Here is a 20451-nt window from a genome sequence, read left to right as displayed (position 1 = left end):
CCCCCCCCCCCCCCAAAAAAAAAAAAAAAACAAACACAAAACTCATTGGATCTGCACGATTCACACAAGTCCCCCAGACAGCCGTGAAAAAGGCGGCATCCGCCAAAAGGCGCGCCATTTGCATCCGTGCTTTTAGCTCGCCAGGTCGGATGAGCTTGTGCGATCACGTGTCGTCCGTCATCCATATACAACTTCAAAAATCGCTATTCTTCCAACAGGATTGATCGGCTTTCGATCAAACTCGCATACCATGTTCCCCAGGTAGGTGTGCATCAAAATTGTCAAGATAGTGGCACCACTGAACATATTTACAATTTTATGGGCTACGGCCTCATTGAGGCTATTTAAAAAAAAAAAAATTGGTTCAACCCCGATCTTCGCTTTCAGTCTGTTTGCATGTTCTCTTCAAAGATCTTGGAAGACACCCACATTATTGCTCTGCCTTTTATTCCCCCCCCTTTTTCCTTATACATTTACAATGAGTCATAAAGGCTCAAGGGGTTACAAACCACATCCGATTGTTTCTCTGAAATGTTTCTGGTGTTGAATGGGCATGACCGTTGACCACCTTCAGAGTCCCACGTTACATTGCATTCCATTCCAGGGATTTAGCAGAAGCGACCTACGACATACCCAGGGGATCAAACCAGTGACCTTTTGGTCCCAGAGCTGCTTCTCTAACCATTACACCATAGTTCAACTCTCTTAACGTTGACCCATCATGATGACTTTTAGCTCGCCAGGTCGGAAGAGCTTGTGCGATCACATGTCATCCGTATACAATTTCAAAAATCGCTATTCTTCCAACAGGATTGATCAGCTTTCGATCAAACTCTCATACCATGTTCCCCAGGTAGGTGTGCATCAAAATTGTCAAGATGGTGGCACCACCTGTCTCATTTACAATTTTATGGGCTACGGCCTCATTGAGGCTATTTTTTTAAAAATCTTGGTTCAACCCCGATCTCCGCTTTCAGTCTGTTTGTTTGCATGGTCTCTTCAGAGATTTTGGAAGACACCCACATTATTGCTCTGCCTTTTATCCCCCCCCCCTTTTTCCTTATACATTTACAATAATGAGTCATAAAGGCTCAAGGGGTTCCAAACCCCACCTGATCATTTCTCTGAAATATTTTCATTTGTTAAATGGGCATAACCTTAGACCACCTTCAGAGTCCTGCATTACAGTACATTGCAGGCATTTAGCAGAAGTGACCTACAGCATGCCCAGGGGATTACTGTAGGTGCCTTGCTCCTGCTGTTCCAGGGAATCAAACCAGTGACCTTTTGGTCCCAGAGCTGCTTCTTTAACCATTAAGCCATGGTTCAACTCTCTTAACGTTGACCTATTATGATGACTTGGCTTGCCAGGCCAGATGAGCTTTTGCGATCATGCGTCGTCTGTCCAGCATCCATATACAACTTCAAAAATCGCTACTCCTCTTAGAGGATTGATCGGCTTTCGATCAAACTCGCATGCCATGTTCCCCAGGTAGGTGTGCATCAAAATTGTCAAGATGGTGGCACCCCCTGTCATATTTACAATTTTATGGGCGTATTGGTCGGTATGAGCTACGGTCTCATTGAGGCTATTTTTTTAATTCTTGGTTCAATGCCGATCTCTACTTTCAGTCTGTTTTGCATGTTGTTCTCTTCAGAGATCTTGGAAGACATCCAGATTTCCTTGCATTTCCTAAAAACGCGCCAGGAGGAGGTGAATTGCGTATCCTGGATGAAAATCCTGCATCACACCCGGTGTTCCTGGAATAGCCTCTGGATCATCAACGCCATCCCTGACCAGGATAAAGCGCTCCCTTTGACGTTGACTCTCTCTCCTGTTAGAGATGCTTCTCTCAACTCTCTTAATGTTGATTTTTATCATGGTGTGGTTTTTTTTTTTTTAAACAAAGCTAATCAAACCAAAGAGGTTAAAGGAATTAATAGAATCTTGACAGTCTTCCATGCATGAGCTTAAGGAAGTAAGGTTTTTTTTTTCCCCTTCCCTTTTCGTACATTAATCACTTCTGCTACATGACTTTTGTCAACGTTCATTCCACTGAAGCCCTTTGCCAGGTACATGCTTGCCGACCCCTGGGCTTTCATGTTGCTGTTAGAAGAAAAAAAAAATCCTGGCCCCAATTCAGCAGGTCTGTAGCTGACTTCCTTATTGAAACCATGCTGCTCTGTGTCTCACTCAGTGCTGGTTGAGTTTGACTCATCAAACTGTCCCTGAAACACAGCATGGTAATTTCTGTCGATTCTTTACGTGCAAAATATATGGAACTGCTTAAAAAAACCGTTTGTGGCATGCGTGTTTTTGCATTACTGGCTGTGCTGCGATGTTTCGTCACCTTTTTTCACTGTACTGGTCTGAAAATCAGACCGATCGGAGATGTGCTGGTTAAACTGAAGGAGTGAGCGGAAAATAATTTCAGTTGCACATCACGGTTCTTGGACTGGATGTTAAACCTGATTCTGGTAGAAAGTAGTAGCTGGGAAAAATATAAGAATTCCATCTGAAACCATTTTCAGCACAATACTCTCACTTTTAACCCTTTAAACTCCTACTCACAATCAACTTAAGTGACTACACAAGGGTTTCTGTAACAGCAGCTCAGACAGGAGTTCCAGCTGGGATTCAAGTCACAGGTTTGTATTAACTCATTTATTCTAATATGTTACTGTTTCTATAGTCACAGCTCATTCACAGGGACTGGTATAGTGGATGCTCTGCATGTGTATCTGTTGATGTAATGGTGTGTGTGTGTGTACAGTATTGAATTTTTGGAAGGAGGCTCTGGTGTCTGCGTAAAGCTTTCCGACACGGGAAAGTCATCACATCAGGATGGACAGTTTCTCATTAACATCACATGCTGCGATTATTTTTATTTATTTTAATTCCAGGACAGAGATGGGGGGGACTGGACGGTTCAGGGAACGACCATTTATAGCTGTTGTAGAGGCTTTGCACCAATCATGTGACCCCCATAGCAATGGTAACTATGCCACCATGACAGGAGGCACACTTGTAGTGCTTCATTCAGACGAGTTAGTTCTTGACCGGTATTGCAAGGTTTTGCTGTGTTTTTGGATGTGCAAATCATTCTGAATAAAACAGACTTCAGATTTTTTTTTTTTTTAATTTTATCAAAAGTAATTCGGGGGGGGAAAGAGATTTTTGAAACATAAAGGAAAAATGGCTTGCAACCATTCAGCGGGACTCGGTTTACTCGTAAACATAAGGTACTGTCCATCTGTCAGAAAATGTAATAGCTGGAAGTTTTATTTAAAAACATGCCGTCAAACCGATCTAAATCAGTGATCAAAAATCAAACGAGGCTCAGACAGGATATCAAAGGCAGAAGCAAAGGACAAAATCCAAAACGGAGTCGGAAACGGAATATTAAGAGTACTACAAAACACTTGGCAACATGAGACACTAGGTACAGCATCCAGGGTTTTCCAGAAAATCTGAAGTAGCCAGCTTAAAAAAAAAAAAAAAAAAAGTAATGTCTGGCTCTGGAATTTGCTGTGGTGAAGCTAAGTCAAAGGTGTGCTAATGCTAGGGAAGCCTGAATGAATGCCCTCCCCAGAAAACTTGGAAATTACATACCTTCTGGTGCGTTCTCAGGTAATAAATTACTAACCATTTCCCTGCAAAATATGTCTGAAATTTCATTCTAGGTGTGTGTGCTTGGCTTTCTCAGTTACCCTCTGTAGTATGCTGCCTGGCTCTTTAACATAACTACATGCGCTATGGCATGGTCACATAGTCTGGCTCAGCCAGTCGGAAAGGGAGAATCAGTCAACAAGTATGGTGTCGCTTCTGGTCATGTGAGACCCGATTCGAAGACAATTCCGTGGTGAAATAAAATAAAAAAAATAAAATTTTCCTGGGATCGAGTAGCCGGGGCACACCGTCTGTGTCAGCAGAGAAAACCACCGGTCGCCGGCGCTTGTGGACAATCTCGGAGCGTGTATACTTTTGCAAATACTATGTGTTTATGAGAATCCTTATAAGCATGTGCTGTGACTGCACTCTAATTCGGAACAGGTGCACGGTAATTATTCCTAACGGTGCTGCCTGTATGTGAGTAGCAGTTTGAGGCACGCTGCTGCTGACAAAATTCATATCCTGGACTGTGCAAAGTGTCTGGAGAACAACAAATTTTGTCTAAAGAAGATGGTATCCAGAAAAATTTGATTTCAACTTTAGACAGAAATTCAATAAAGAGCGCCGAGACTTTGTTCATAACTGCAATCAACATGACGGGCTGAAAAGAAAAGATGTGGCAAGCAAACGACTGCGAGTGTAATTTTATTTCCTTTTACTTCGTAAATATGTAAGTGAATTTAAGCGAAAAGAGAAATTTAACACGGTCTTTTTACGTAACTGAAAAATGTAGCGAATGTAGTTGATGGCAAGAGTATACTGAATTGGTATGAAGCTTCATGTCAGATGTACAGTGAGTGTCGACAATGCCAGCATTTAAGAGGCTAAGAAGGCAGACTTGCACACTGATGGTGACTCCTTTTGGTTGGTCCTGATCTGTGAAGTGACTTCATCTGTGGTCAGCTGTTGCATCACTGGAGGGTGTTGGAGGAAGCGTTCGCAGTGTGGCACAGGCCAACGGGGATCATGCTGAACGTCTAGCTGAAGTGATTTCCAGGGAAAATTGGGAGTGGTCGTGTCAGGGGGCTTGTGGCTTTGTGTGGACCGTCCGGCTATCGTCTCGGTCGAGTCGGCTTGTTCAGAGAGCCTGGAAAGTCTTTGTGACCCACGGTGTACAGTTATCTTCTTTACCGAAGGTATGAGGTTCTCTCATGTCTACGTCTTTGCAGCAGCAGAGACTTGGCTCAGAAATCCAGGTGGAAGGAAGTCTGATGCCCAAATTAGGGGTGTTTCTGGGTTTTATACCGAGGCGTGATGAAGCACGTCAGGGTTCCTGCCTGTTGGCGTTCAGTGTTGGTGGTTGTTCAAAGGGAAGTCCTGGGATGGAACCCCAATTCACAACCCCAAAATATCTGGTACTATGCATATTCACTAAATTCCTACATCATAAATCTTGTTTTTGTGCATTCAAAGAACCCACTGCAAAGTTCTAATCATGGTTTTGCAATGCATGACGCCAAACGTGGCCTGGTTGTTGAGTCCTGTGTGCCTTTTGAGAAATATGGGGAGGGGGGGGGGTGTTACAATTATCACATATCGGATTTTATGTTTGAAAGAAGGTGGTTGTGGGAATCTTGCACCAGAGGTTTGGATAACTTCCTGTCTCATACTTTTGGGGGATCTCGCTGGCCAAGTTCCTATAAGCTTCCATCCATCCCTTATCTGTAACCACTTATCCTGTTCTACAGGGTTGCAGGCAAGCTGGAGCCTATCCCAGCTGACAATGGGCGAGAGGCGGGGTACACCCTGGACAAGTCGCCAAGTCATCACAGTGCTGACACATATGGCCCTTTTCCACTACCCTTTTTCAGCTCGCTTCAGCTCACTTCAGTCCAACACGGCTCGCGTTTCGACTACCAAAAACCAGCACGACTCAGCTCGTTTCAGCCCTGCTTAGCCCCTAAAACTCGCACCGTTTTGGAGTGGGGCTGAAGCGAGCCAAGCCGTGCCGAGTGAGGCTGGGGGCGTGAGCAGACACTCCCCTGTGCACTGATTGGTGAGGAGGAGTGTCCTCACATGCCCCCACACGCCCCGCGAGCGCGCTGGGATCTGTAAACACCGCAAACCCGGAAGAAGAATAATTATGAATTACAAGAATTTCTGAAGCCTTATGTGCCTCGCCTCATCTATACGCTCTTGCCAGTATCTGTCCGCGTTGTCGGTGACAACAAGCCACAGCACCAAGACCAGCAACACTAACGACTCCATGTCCTCCATGTTTATTGTTTACTATTCGGGTCGTGAGACTACCGCTTAAAAGCTCACTGATGTCACTGTTTGCGCTGCTTAACGACATCACCTGACGTCCACCCACTTTCGCTAACTCCACCCAATGTGTCCACCCACTTCCAGCCAGCACGGTTCAGCGCGGTTGTAGTCGAAATGCAACTCCAACAGCCCAGCACGGCACGGCTCAGCCCAACTCAGCCGCGTTTGTAGTGGAAAAGCGGCAATAGACACACAACCATTCACACCTACGGTCAATTTAGAGCCACCAATTAACCTAACCTGCATGTCTTTGGACTGTGGGGGAAACCGGAGCACCCGGAAGAAACCCATGCAGACACGGGGAGAACATGCAAACTCCGCACAGAGCTTGAACCCAGAACCTTCTTGCTGTGAGGCGACAGTGCTAACCACCCCACCACCGTACCGTCCTTCCTACAAACTCTTCAAGCTATGCTGTGATTGGAAAATTCGCAGTGACGACCGTAACTCTGCTTTGTCAGGCTGTATCTTACAACCCAGTTGTTGATCGTTTGCCTAGAACAGCATGGCTTGAAGTGGTGATGTGACACACATATCATATTGTGATTCTGGAAGCCATTTCTAAAGTACATGTGTATGAGATGTAGGTTCACTCATAAGCTGCCAGTAAAACAGTGGTACTGTGTCTGGTGGGCCATCCATCTATCAGGAGGGTGACCTGGTTGATTTTACATGTCTGTAAAATGCAATTTTTTTTTTTTTTTTTTTTTTTATACATTTAGAAATACAAATTTTCTAATAAACACTGAAGTGTGTGGGGTTTTATTTTTATTTTTTTTATGGCAAATTTTACTATAAATTTAAGTGCTTCAAATTAACTGCTTCCAGTCAGCTTGTGTTTAAAAAAAACAAACAAAAAAAGTAACATCACGATATCCGTATTATATTACCTGTTTTATTTTTATTATAAATAATTAGCTGAAAGATATTTTAAAGGAGCGTAAAGGATTTAGTTAAAGGACCCGATCTTCGCAGTCAGTCTCCCATCCGTGTACTAGCCAGGCCCTTATTTAACACGCAAAGAAACAAACAGAATGTAAGTTTCTGAGAGTCTGCGAGCGTTATAAATGTACTACACATTTCCAGAACACTCTGGGAAATGTGAAAAGGGGCCATCAATGATGTATATAACATTATTTGTAAAGGACTATGTACAATATCAAACACACAAATTGTTCCCAGTGCACTGTACGAGAGTTAGCCTGAGGCTAATTTTCCAATTGTGTAATCCCCTGGCAAGTCACAATTAAAACTTCCCCCTCAGTGACAGAACAACATTGAGCAAACTCGACAAGCAAAACGGAGCACATAAATACAAATCGCATATAATAATATATCATCCAGACACCTCGTCAGCACCGTGACCATGTTAAACAACCGAAAAACAAGGATCTTTGAAGACCAAGCAAAATGGACAGATTATAGCCAGTGACTGGGACGTTGAGCAGATTTTTCACTTTGACTTTAAAGCGCCGAGTAGAACAAAAACTGTCACGTGGTCGTGCGTTCCATTGAGCCTTGGTTTTCACGCACAAATCTGACCGCTTAAAGGCAGTGCGACGAAAGGATGCAATTTCTTATGGATTTTTACGAGTCATTTTCTGCAAATTGGATCTTGTTGAGACGGAGGCTGGATTAGTACGGGCTTTCAGATTGACTGACTACAGCGGGTCAATAGAGCCAAGCGTGAACTATAGCACTTTAATTTAAAGCTGTATTGGGTAAGATTAGTCTTTTTATTTTCAAGATTGGGTCTTTAAGGCTCAGGTGGGATGAATGGATGGGTGTTTTGTTTGCTTGCTTGTTTATTTAAAAACTGATGTTTAAGAATCCCCCCCCCAGAATCTGTGGTGGCTCATGACTGACAGGAAGCGCATCCAAACAAAAGCAAGCGTTCTGGAGCAGAAGGCTGGTTTTTGAAGTGATATGCTTTGGCTAAACTTAATCCATTGTTGTGGGTTTTTTAAAAAATTTATTTTAAACTTTTTTTTTTTAATGACATACCCCCTGCAAACAAAGTTTAGGGGTATAAAGGAATCGCCCTGTCCGTCCGTTTGTCCATGTGTCTTGTAAGTGCAAGTCCGCCGAAACAGTTTGATGGATTTTGATGTAACTTTACACAGTTGCAGTATACCACCTGAAGATGTGCATGAAGAAAAATAATCCCAATCTGATGTTTCAAATGGAGAGAATTCAATTTATTCCCTTACATATGGCAATATATGATGACAGCTTGGAAGTGGGGGGTATTCGATAGTGAGTTTCCTCTCAGTTCTAGTTATGTCTGTCTGTCTCATGGTCAGCATATCTTCCAAGTTATTTATACAGGTCAGGAATATTTTTAAAAAATCAATTGTAGAACGTTTTAATGTAATTTTAATCTAGGGATTGGATTTATTTATTTATTTTTAATCAAATTTATTCCAGGGACCATGTATAAAAATGTACATGTTCACATAAAGGGAAAAGATGCTATTATTCATAGCATAAATATCAGTCAGTCTATTAATAGCATTACAGTATTTCCATGAAGTTTGCATTAAAAGTATGATTTTTGAAGAATAGAGATCTTGGCTTTTGGCGAAGCCCAGCTTGCTGAGATCTGCCTTAATTATTCTCTGTATTCACTCACCAGGCTAAGAAATGATTAAATGCAATAGCTTATATGTAGGCATGTAACAATATATCATGCACCAATAAATCATGATACACATTTGTGACCATTTCAGTTGGTGAAATAAAAAAAAAACCCAAAACTGATTTATCAGGCTGCGTAATTTGTTTTTATCCCCCGCTGGCCGAAAGGGGGATCGTCGTGGCGACGTCCGTCCGTCCCAGAAAGGGTGCTCATCTTTTGAAATTAGATTAGATATAACTTGATTGATTCCTTTGGGAGGGTTCCCTCGGGGAAATGAAAATTCCAGCAGCATTATTACAGGATAAACAGAAAATAGAAAATGAAGAACTTCTAGATAAATTAAATTATTTACATATACAGGGGACACGGTGGTGTAGTGGTTAGCGCTGTCGCCTCACAGCAAGAAGGTCCGGGTTCGAGCCCCGTGGCCAGTATTGTCCAGTATTGCTTTTTGTCAGGCTAGGCTACTGCTCCTTCCCATCCTCTGTCCTCCTGTTACCCCTCCTCCCCCCCAGGAGAGGAGTTGTACAGTCTGATGGCGTGAGGGACAAAGGAGTTTTTGAGTCTGGTTGTCCTGCACTTGGGAAGGAGCATTGTCACTCAGCAGGCTCCTCTGGTTGCTGATGACGGTGTGCAGAAGGTGACTGGCATCGTCCATGATGTTCAGTATTTTGTCCATAGACCTCTTCTCTGCCACCGTCACCAGAGAGTCCAGCTTCATGCCGACCACAGAGCCGGCCCGCCTGATCAGTTTGTCCAGCCTGGATGTGTCCTCCTTGGATGTGCTGCTGCCCCCCCCAGCACACCACGGTGTAAAACAGGACACTGGCGACCACAGACTGATAGAACATCCACAGGAGTTTCCTGCAGATGTTAAAGGACCACAGCCTCCTTAGGAAGTACAGCCTGCTCGGTCCCTTTCTGTACAGGTGGTTGGTGTTGCAAGTCCAGTCCAGCTTGCTGTCCAGCCACAGCCCGAGGTACTTGTAGCAATCCACAGCCTCCACCTTGACTCCCTCGATCAGAACTGGTCGTGACCTTGGTCTGGACCTCCCAAAGTCAATGACCAGCTCCTTGGTCTTCAAGGTGTTGAGCTGCAGATGGTTCCTGTTGCACCAAACGGCAAAGTCCCTCACCAGGCTCCTATACTCCTCCTCCTCTCTTGTCCCTGATACATCCCACGATGGCTGTGTTATCGGCAAACTTCTGAATGTGACACAGCTCCGAGTTGTAGCAGAAGTCCGCGGTGTACAGGGTGAAGAGAAGAGGGGCCAACACCGTGCGCTGGTGCTGCTAATCACAGTGTCAGACGTGATGTCCTTCAGCCTGACGTACTCCTCTCTCCATTTTTGGAGGCATTTCATGAAACTTGGCAGGATTCTTTGTTGTATGTTGGTAGTACGCATTTTTTTTTTTTTTTTGTTCAATTCAGTCGCATTTTACCAGAGTCGTGGTCCTTGATGAACAACCTTGTACTTTTCACAATTTCATGATTGTTTTCCTTCTAACATCAACTTCTCTTGCAATTTTTGGATGAATTTCTCAAAGCATGGCAAAAGACCTTATTATATGACTGTAGTATGCATACTGCAATTTAATTTAGTTTGTGAAAATTTTACCAGAGGAAAAATTACCGAATTTTGATCATTGATTAAAGAACTTTGACAATTTCATGAGGGTGTACGTTCTTCTGAAAGCAACTCCTCTCACGATTTTATGGAGGAATTTCACCAAACTTGGCAAAAGGCTTTTGTTATGACAGTTATACGCATATTGAAACAGATTTTTACCAGCGTTATGGCCTTGATTATTAACCAGCTTGTACTTTGGCAATTTCATCGAGGTGCGCTTGCTGTCTGAAATCAACTTCCCATTTTTTTTTTTTTTTTTTTTCCCCCCCTTCCCTCAAATTTTCAGAAGGCCCAAAGGGGGATTACGTCGTGGTGATGTCCATACGTTTGTCTGTCTCAGGAAGGGCGCACTCGCCTTCTGAAAACAACTCCCCTCACAATTTTTGGAGGAACTTCACGAAACTTGACCGGCTTCTTTGTCGGTAATACATGTATTGCAATTTCATTCAATTCAGTCGCGTTTTACCAGAGTTGTGGCCTAGTTGCTAGCGGGGGATATCGTGCTCTCTGAGCACTCTCGTTTCTAGCTGTAATCGGGGTGTTTAAAAAGCCGTGGGCACATTTAACGTAAAATAGCAGGAAGATGCATGATTTCACTGTAGGCGGAAATAACAGCTGTCATGCCAGAAAACGCACAAAAGGCAGATCTAAAATGGGAAAGAGCTGTTGTCTGACTGCAACTGGAGTTAACAAGAAATAAGATCTCTCTTTTTACAGACTGCTGAAACAGGGAAGCAGATGGAGGGAGAGTAAATGCTCAAGTTGGTTGAGAAAAGGACTATTTATTGGTCATATTTTAATTTTTTGTAAAAGTAATATATTTTAGTTAATAGGCTATATTTTACTCCAGCCTTTAGAAATGTTGGTTATGAAGAAAATGGGGGGAAAAAGTGGTGTGGGGTTTTCTTTTATTTATTGATTGATTGCAAAAGGAATGTTTAAGTTGATGATGAAGAATAGGAAAATAAATATTGTGGGGAAAATCAAATTGTGGACTCAATCTTGCAAATCGAATTGTGCAAGCTTCAACACCAGGCAATGCCCGATTTGCCCGACCAAGACGCTCGGGCAGAAATATTTTAGCAAGCTAGGCCTGTTCAGCTTCTTTAAGCGCAAAAATGATTTTTGAGTGAGTACCTTACAAAAAATAAGATGTATTAACCAGCATCCTCGCTTCCCCTGTGATCGCCCTTTTTTTTTTTTTTTTTTTCTCCTTCCCGATTTGTAATGGCGATCCTAATTGGCTCGCTTCAGGCGTGCATGCGCATTTGTGTTTTTCATCTCTACGAGTGGTCGCTGGTGCCCTCTACGTTTTCCCAGGTTGACTTCAGGGTGTGTGTGTGTATGTATGTGTGTGTATATATATATATATATATATATATATATATATATATATATAAAAAATAAAGCTAGTAGTAAGTACATTCAATGAAATGAAAAGACTTGCTTTTGTGTCTCAAATCGTAAACCACATACTCTACAATAAATATCATTTACATAATGAATTATTCCACAGATAAATCTCTTATCCCATTTATCATTTGACGCTGGCCCATCATGCATGTGAAGATGAGGACGGGTTGTTTAATTTCCTCCTAAATGCAATGGCAGACTGAAAAGACAATCAGTGCGTTTACATGCACATAGAGAAAATCGAATTTCTGCCGTTGCTCGACTGAAATCGAAGCTCTAAATGGCATGCAAACACCTTAGCTCGGCTGAAATTGAACCGAACTTGATTTCTCGCAATCGAGCTACACGACCTAGATTATGCGACTGTAGCCGAGCTACTTAGTGCATGTATACCCTATCGAGCTACGGAGTCGAGCCGCTTACTTCAGCGCTGCCCCCTTCCGGAAGTGGGGAGTGACGAGACCAAAAGCGGGAAAAACAACAGCCTCGGTCGGCATGACAACGAATCATGACAACGGCATGAATCTTTTCTTTTTGTGGCATTGTTTGCACTGTTAAAATTTAGCTTACTTACTGTATCACCAAGTACATCTGTACAGCTGTTGCATAGCTGTGAATTGTGTACATAAACAAGTCATTGTGTGTGTATATATCCAACATCTGAAGAATGTCAATAAAAACAAAACAATTGAACTTTGTGTGTTTATTAAGACAAGTTAAATTGTAAGCAAAAAAAAAAAAATTTTTTGTAAGCAAAAAATGGACTTTAGAAAAATATTATTGTGCAAAATAAGTTGTCTTACAAAACAGTGGTCTGCGCCGGACAGTTTGTAGCCATACAGTCTGTTAGAGCAAGCCTAACAGCTTGAACACGGAACTGCCAGTGTTGCCAGATTGGGGGGGTTTTAAGTGCATTTTGGTGGATTTGAACATGTTTTGGGCTGGAATACGTCAGCAGTATCTGGCAACACTATAGCTCTTCATGACGACAACCGGAAGTGTACCAACACGATGGGACGTGTAGCGCCACATGTGGCTCGGGTGCACAATGCACCTTGCACAATAGCCCGATTTCACTTGTGCATGTAGGATTGGATTTCTCTGGCACCCCTGCTGGGACCCTTGGCTCGATTACCGTCAGTAGCTCGATTTGGATGTGTATGTAAACGTACTGAGTGCTGCAGTACAGACTCATGTTTTTAGTTTTATAATTCATCTTTGCAATATTGCAGTCATTGCTATAGGTCAAAGTAAGTGTTTTTGTCCTAAACTCTATATAAAAAGACGTATTACGTACTAGTACCATATGTAAGTCTTGCGTATATGATATTGACTTCATGTTTTCAGGGCTTGTCTTGTGTTTTTTTTTTTTTTTTTTTTTTAAACATGTTTAAAAAAAAAAAAAAAGGTACGTTTGTCTAAATGGCTCAATTATACTCCCAGAAAATGGATCAGTATTGCCTTGAACCGTGTACTTGAAAACTTGCCGGAATACCACAAAATTTGAGGGCAAAAGGAAATTCAAGGGAGGCAAAAAAATTTGAGGTCCTTTCCCCTGCAGGGCAAAAGGTGTCAAAAGTTAACGTTGAGGCCCGCCATGACTTGAGTGAATTGTTACGTGCCTTCTTGAATGGCAACACATTGATAGCACAGCTATGTTCTTTTATGCAGTGATTTTTTATTTTTTTTTTTCTCTCGTTTGTTTATTTTCCAAAGCCATGTCCACGGTATCAACTGAATCCGAATGTTTGTACGCACACTGGTTGGCTGTGTTTCCGAGTGAATAAGTCTCATTCAGTCACCAGCAGAGGAAGCTTGTTTTAGTGGATGCTAAACATGAACGCCAAGAGACTGACCCAAAACCCTGTGAAAAGGTGATGTGTTTGGGGCCGTAACGTCAAACGGACCCCAGTGCACAACCGATTAGGTTCAGGTTCAGTCAATTTTTCAGCTTTTCACTCCCGTCTGACTGCTGCGAGAGCTGTTTCCTCACTATTTACAGTGGCTTTGCAGACGTCTTTAGCACGTGGGAAGAAATGCAAAGATGCCTTCAAATGAAATGAAACATTGAAGTTTTTCTGATTTTCTTGGAGAATGTGCTAGTTATTCTGTAGACTTTGGTCACATTTGCTGCTGTTTAATGGAGGTGAATCTGAAAGCCAGCTTTATTTATTTATTTAATTTTTTTTACACCCCCAACAGCCAAATGATCCAGATGACATTTGTCAGAATACAGATATCAATAAAAAATGACAAACATGTTTCTTACACAAGGGATATTTAGATATTTAACCACATGTTCACTAGGGCTGTAATGATATGCGTATCGAAATCGCGATACGCAGAGCCACGGTCCGTATCGCGATACAAGAAGGCAGAATCGCGGTACACCCTTTCAAACTTCTCAGCCCAAAAACAGAGGCGCTTCCAAACTTCAATTTATGAATACTTTACTTTTTCTTTAAATTACATTTTAAACTTACTTAAATTACTTTTATTTTTTTATATCTATTAGTAAGTCATTTTTCGCCGACCTGCAACAATCTTCTGCGAGTCACGCAACGTCCACACTCGCCACTGGCAGAGCATTCATTTCTTTTAAGCGATCGCCATTCTGGTTGCGACGCGGGAAGCGAATCTGTAAACAAGCAGCTCATTGGCTGGCTAGGTGTGCCACAAGCCAATCACAATCACTTGGCCGGAAAGGCATGCAGTGTTGCCAGATTGGGCAGGTTTAGGTGCTTTTTGGCTGGTTTTGAACATTATTTTGGGGTGGAAAACGTTAGCAATATCTGGCAACACTGAAGGCATGTCTGCTTGGGCGGAAGCCTTCTGCGGCAGTTACATTTTGACACGCGAGCAATGTTTCACTATAAAAATTCCGTAATTTCCATCCGTTTTCCGCGATCACAGAAAATCATTGGCCCTATGAGAGTGAGACAGTGAGAGAGCCACCCCTATCCCCCCCCCCCCCCCCCCCCCCCCCCCCCAAAAAAATCTTAACGGATTTACACGATTTGGAAAAATGACTTTTTTTCAGAACGGAAACAAACAGAGCTTCCGGCTCAACAGTATTATTTTGAGAAATAAAACAATCTTTGGATATACATTTGTTCATTTTTGCATACATATTACTCATTCTCTGCAGTGGTCTGAATTATTTGTTATTAAATAGTTAATGTAAGTAAGTAAATGTTAAGTCAAATTTACTACTTTAAAAAAACATTTAAAAAAAAAAATCGTGGGCGTATCGAATCGTGGGTCAGAAATCACGATACGAATCGAATCGTGAGTTGGGTGTATCGTTACAGCCCTAATGTTCACTGAAACATCACGGTTTTCTCATATCATGGTTCATTATCTTGGACAAAACCCTTACAGCGGTCTGAGAGGATTTGCACGACATACCTGAGCATGTTTACGTGAAGCACTACCAGTGTATCTGAAGCTGTATCATCCAGTCCTGCTTTGACATTACAGGTTTATTGAATCATATGCATTTTTTGGCTATGCAGTTGTAATAATGCATGTATTACACCTGCTTGTACAGATGTTGCCTGGATTGGAGTCTGAAAAGCGAAAGCAAATCTGACGTGACTGACTGAGTGCTTCCCGCTGTTCACGCAGCACCTGTTCATCTGAAACTAAAACCCTGGGCTCAGTTTCGCTTTTTTAAAATCAGTTCCAAGCTCCTGAACATGACTGCATGTCAAATTGGCTCAAGTAAGAGATTTTGGTAATATGACTCCTATTCACACATGTATGGCATTTAAACTGTCAGACTACAACTATTTACACAGTTAATCAACTGCTGCGGAGTTGATTAACAGTGTAATTCGAATAAGTCCCAGTGTTCTCCACAGGCGCTTTTAAAGTTGCGCACTGCCACATTATAATTCTGGTCCGCCACCCTTCCTGTGGCCAAAAAAAAAAGTTACTTAATCAGTATACACCAAATAAATCGTCAAGTCTTCGCTTTATTATAATTTTGAGATTATTTAACACGCAGAAGACCATGAAACGAATGCATACGGGTCTGTCCCTGCGTTACACTAAACTGCACCACATTACATTATACTGACGCACAGTAATGCTGGAAGCTGCAGCTAGCCAGCAGTTAAGTAACTTTGCGGGTGTTTGGAGTGTTATTGTGCAATGGTTACGCTTATCTATCGTCTTTTCTGACCATACAGTCATCATATAATGGCACACGTTAAGTTCAGGTCTCTTTATTTTGCGTATCTGTGATCGTGTAGGCGAGAGCTGCATTTTCCCACTGCTTCACTGTTTGTTTACTGCAGGATTTCCAGGTTCCTGGGTCAAAGGACCCGAACTACGGAGGCTGGGGTGACTTTGTAGTGCCACGCGCACCAGCTCGTGCATGGATTGGAGTGGTTTCACCCAATTAACATGTGTATTGTAAAAAATGTATGCATTTATTGTACAACCCCGATTCCAAAAAAGTTGGGACAAAGTACAAATTGTAAATAAAACTGGAATGCAGCAATTTACAAATCTCAAAAACTGATATTGTATTCACAATAGAACATAGACAACATATCAAATGTCGAAAGTGAGACATTTTGAAATTTCATGCCAAATATTGGCTCATTTGAAATTTCATGACAGCAGCACATCTCAAAAAAGTTGGCACAGGGGCAATAAGAGGCTGGAAAAGTTAAAGGTACAAAAAAGGAACAGCTGGAGGACCAAATTGCAACTCCTTAGGTCAATTGGCAATAGGTCATTAACATGACTAGGTATAAAAAGAACATCTTGGAGTGGCAGCGGCTCTCAGAAGTAAAGATGGGAAGAGGATCACCAATTCCCCTAATTCTGTGCCGACAAATAGTGGAGCAATATCAGAAAGGAGTTCGACAGTGTAAAATTGCAAAGAGTTTGAACATATCATCATCTACAGTGCATAATATCATTAAAAGATTCAGAGAATCTGGAAGAATCTGTGCGTAAGGGTCAAGGCCGGAAAACCATACTGGGTGCCTGTGATCTTCGGGCCCTTAGACGGCACTGCATCACATACAGGCATGCTTCTGTATTGGAAATCACAAAATGGGCTCAGGAATATTTCCAGAGAACATTATCTGTGAACACAATTCACCGTGCCATCCGCCGTTGCCAGCTAAAACTCTATAGTTCAAAGAAGAAGCCGTGTCTAAACACGATCCAGAAGCGCAGACGTCTTCTCTGGGCCAAGGCTCATTTAAAATGGACTGTGGCAAAGTGGAAAACTGTTCTGTGGTCAGACGAATCAAAATTTGAAGTTCTTTATGGAAATCAGGGACGCAGTGTCATTCGGACTAAAGAGGAGAAGGATGACCCAAGTTGTTATCAGCGCTCAGTTCAGAAGCCTGCATCTCTGATGGTATGGGGTCGCATTAGTGTGTGTGGCATGGGCAGCTTACACATCTGGAAAGACACCATCAATGCTGAAAGGTATATCCAGGTTCTAGAGCAACATATGCTCCCATCCAGACGACGTCTCTTTCAGGGAAGACCTTCCATTTTCCAACATGACTATGCCAAACCACACACTGCATCAATTACAGCATCATGGCTGCGTAGAAGAAGGGTCCGGGTACTGAACTGGCCAGCCTGCAGTCCAGATCTTTCACCCATAGAAAACATTTGGCGCATCATAAAACAGAAGATACGACAAAAAGACCTAAGACAGTTGAGCAACTAGAATCCTACATTAGACAAGAATGGGTTAACATTCCTATCCCTAAACTTGAGCAACTTGTCTCCTCAGTCCCCAGACGTTTGCAGACTGTTGTAAAGAGAAAAGGGGATGTCTCACAGTGGTAAACATGGCTTTGTCCCAACTTTTTTGAGATGCGTTGTTGTCATGAAATTTAAAATCACCTAATTTTTCTCTTTAAATGATACATTTTCAGTTTAAACATTTGATATGTCATCTATGTTCTATTCTGAATAAAATATGGAATTTTGAAACTTCCACATCATTGCATTCTGTTTTTATTTACAATTTGTACTTTGTCCCAACTTTTTTTGGAATCGGGGTTGTACTTGGGTATTTTGTTTATGCATGGAAGTTCATTTATTTTTCATAAATTAATTCAAGTATGTGCAACAGGCACATCAGTCTCAACTGAAATGTCAAATGAGTCCCACATTGACAAAGATGATGTGTAAAGTAAGTGTATTAATTTTTTGTAAAATGATTTTAACAGTGATTTGACTTATCCATTTGATCTATCCATTTATTGGCCAGTTTCACTGTCAAAAAAAAAAAAAAGCCCAAAGTCCGTGAGCTTCAATCTCCCACCGGGGCCCCACCCCGCCCCCTCTGCCACCTTTTTTAATTTTGAAAAGTGGAGAACCCGGAGTCCAGCTTGCTGATCTTTGTGTTTCCAAGCAAGTTGAGATGCTGCATCCTGATTGGTTGGATGTTGTGAGCAAACATCAAATTTATTATTACAGGGTTCTCCAAAAAATCTGAAGTAGCCGGCTTTAAAAAAAATAAAAAGCTCTTGGTGGCTCTGGAATTTGCGGCAGCGAATTTAAGTTTACATGCCTTCTGGCACGTTCTCGGCTAATAAATTACCCACCATTTCCTTTGTAAAATACTTGCAAAATGTGTATGAAATTTCCTTCCAGATGTGTGTATGCTTGGCTTTTTCAGTTAGCTTCTGTAGTACGCTGCCTGGCTCTGTAACATAACTACATGGTGAGCTTATTTAGTGCGTGTGTAAGTTACATTACATTCTAAAATGTTTTGTGAAAACAGAGTGAAATCATCTGCAGTAATCAGCTGCATCTTTACCGTCATCTGTTCCGATGTGGTCCGGCTTAGCCAATCGGAGCATGAGAATTGATCAGCAAATATGGCGATGCTTCTGGTCATGCTATAGACCCAAATCGAAGACCATTTCCTGGAGGAATAATTGGATTTGCAGCAAATTATGGACAGCGGAGATGACACAAATCCCTTGAATGTTGAAAGGCAAGTTTTTAATCCCATGCTGGCTGAAAGGCCCAAAGGGGGATTTATGTCCTGGTGATGTCCATCTGTCCATCCCAGGAAGGGTGCTCTCCTTCTGAAATCAATGACGCACCCAATTTTTGGCGGAATTTCATGAAACTTGACAGGATGCTTTATCGTTAATACACAATTGCAATTTCATTCAGTTCAGTCGCATTTTACCAGAGTTATGGCCTTGTAGCATAGAGTTGCCAGTGGGAGATAGTGCTCTGTGGGAGTGGATGTTGTTTCTGGGCTCGAGTACCCGGCATAGATTGTCTGCAAAGGCGGAGAAAACCACTGGTCGTCGGCGCTTGTGGACATCTGTTTTGTAGATGTTAATAGTATTAGCAATATAATTACCAAAAACGTAAAATAGCAGGAATACATGTAATTCACCCTAGGTGGAAGTAACACAGCTCTGTGAGGGCACAAAAAAAGGATCTAAAATGCGAGTGCTCTTGTCTAATCGACTGTACAGATGGATTTAACAAGAAATCTGAGCTCTCTTTGCAGACTGCTGAAAGCTAAAGAAAAGAGAAGCAAATTGAGGTATTACAAATGTTCATAAAAGTTTAAGAAAAGGCCTGTTATTAAAATAAATTAAAAATATATATTTTTAAAAGGCTATTCTATTGTACCCCAAACTTTACAAATGTGGGTAATTATTGTTGGCTAAGAAAATGAAACAAAAGGGCTTTTAAAAAAAAAAAAATATTTAAGTTGATTTTTAAAAAAGGCAAGTGTTTGGTTTTTTTTAATATATATTAGGGTTGGGCGGTATTACGGTAAGAAGGTATCCCGAGGTATCCAAAAGTACCAACGGTATCGGTCTCATTACCGTCATTTTAAAAAAAATATATAATATCTAAATAAATATGGAGTACATGAGGTCATAATATAAAATAATAAATTGAAGATCATCCCGAATAACTGTGTGATCGTATTTTCACTAATTCTATCAATTTCCTAAAGAAGTTCTCATCGCGTGCAGGGTTGTTTGTCATTACCATGGCAACCCTGCGTGACATTTGGAGTCTGACAGAAAGCTTCGCAAGAGACTGAGACCGAGGGTGTCATGGCTCAGATGGCTAAGGCACCGTACCATAAATCCGGGGACCCTGGTTCGATTCCGACCCGAGGTTATTTCCCGATCCCGTCTCTCTCTCCCCCGCTCATTTCCTGTCTCTCTATACTGTCCTATCTAAAAAAAAAAAAAAAAAAAAAGAGACTGAGACCGCGGTTGAAAGATGGCAAGTCAAGATAACGAGTTAGTGGCAAAAAAAAAATACAACATCGGCAGTGTGGCAGTATTTTGGTTTCAAACCAAACGAAAAATCTAATATGTCCCCTAAGGCACACCATAGCCTGGGGTACTCCACTTCCACGAGATCTCTCCAATGAGTTGTGTTTTGAGTAGGTTACATGAGTAACAACAAGGTAAAATAATATAACGTATGACATTTGGGATGTGGGTAATAAACGTTTGAAATGTCATCTACTGAAGAAACGGAAGAAAACATCGTAGCGTAAACTGTTAGGTTTCTGGTGGGAATTAGCAATGCGCTTGCTATCTTTGTTGGGTGTGTTAAACCGTATGGATTTAAGTGGAATAATTGTAAGGAGTTATGTGATCAAGACTACGTTTTAAGCAAGGTAAGGCCATTTGATTATTAATTTCCCCGCCATGGCATGACGTGGGCCCATATGATTTTGCCTTGTGCAGCTATCACGCATTTGAATTAGGTTCGCCTCATTTGCGCTGAAGAATATGGTTTATCGCGCAGTCTAAACGGACTTGGGTGTTGGTTGATTCTTTTTCTTG

At 41.8% G+C, this 20451-nt stretch overlaps 1 protein-coding gene across 1 annotated transcript in view; it reads left to right on the top strand.

Annotated features, from left to right (window-relative positions):
- Nucleotides 1–20451, top strand: part of phf19 (PHD finger protein 19) — a 127540-nt gene that overhangs the window by 2849 nt on the left and 104240 nt on the right. The window lies entirely within an intron of this gene.

The sequence above is a fragment of the Neoarius graeffei genome, chromosome 10, assembly GCF_027579695.1.
Source record: "Neoarius graeffei isolate fNeoGra1 chromosome 10, fNeoGra1.pri, whole genome shotgun sequence".
Taxonomy (NCBI): Eukaryota; Metazoa; Chordata; class Actinopteri; order Siluriformes; family Ariidae; genus Neoarius; species Neoarius graeffei.
The sequence above is the reverse complement of the archived record's forward strand: the minus strand, read 5'-3'. Positions and strand labels throughout refer to the sequence as shown.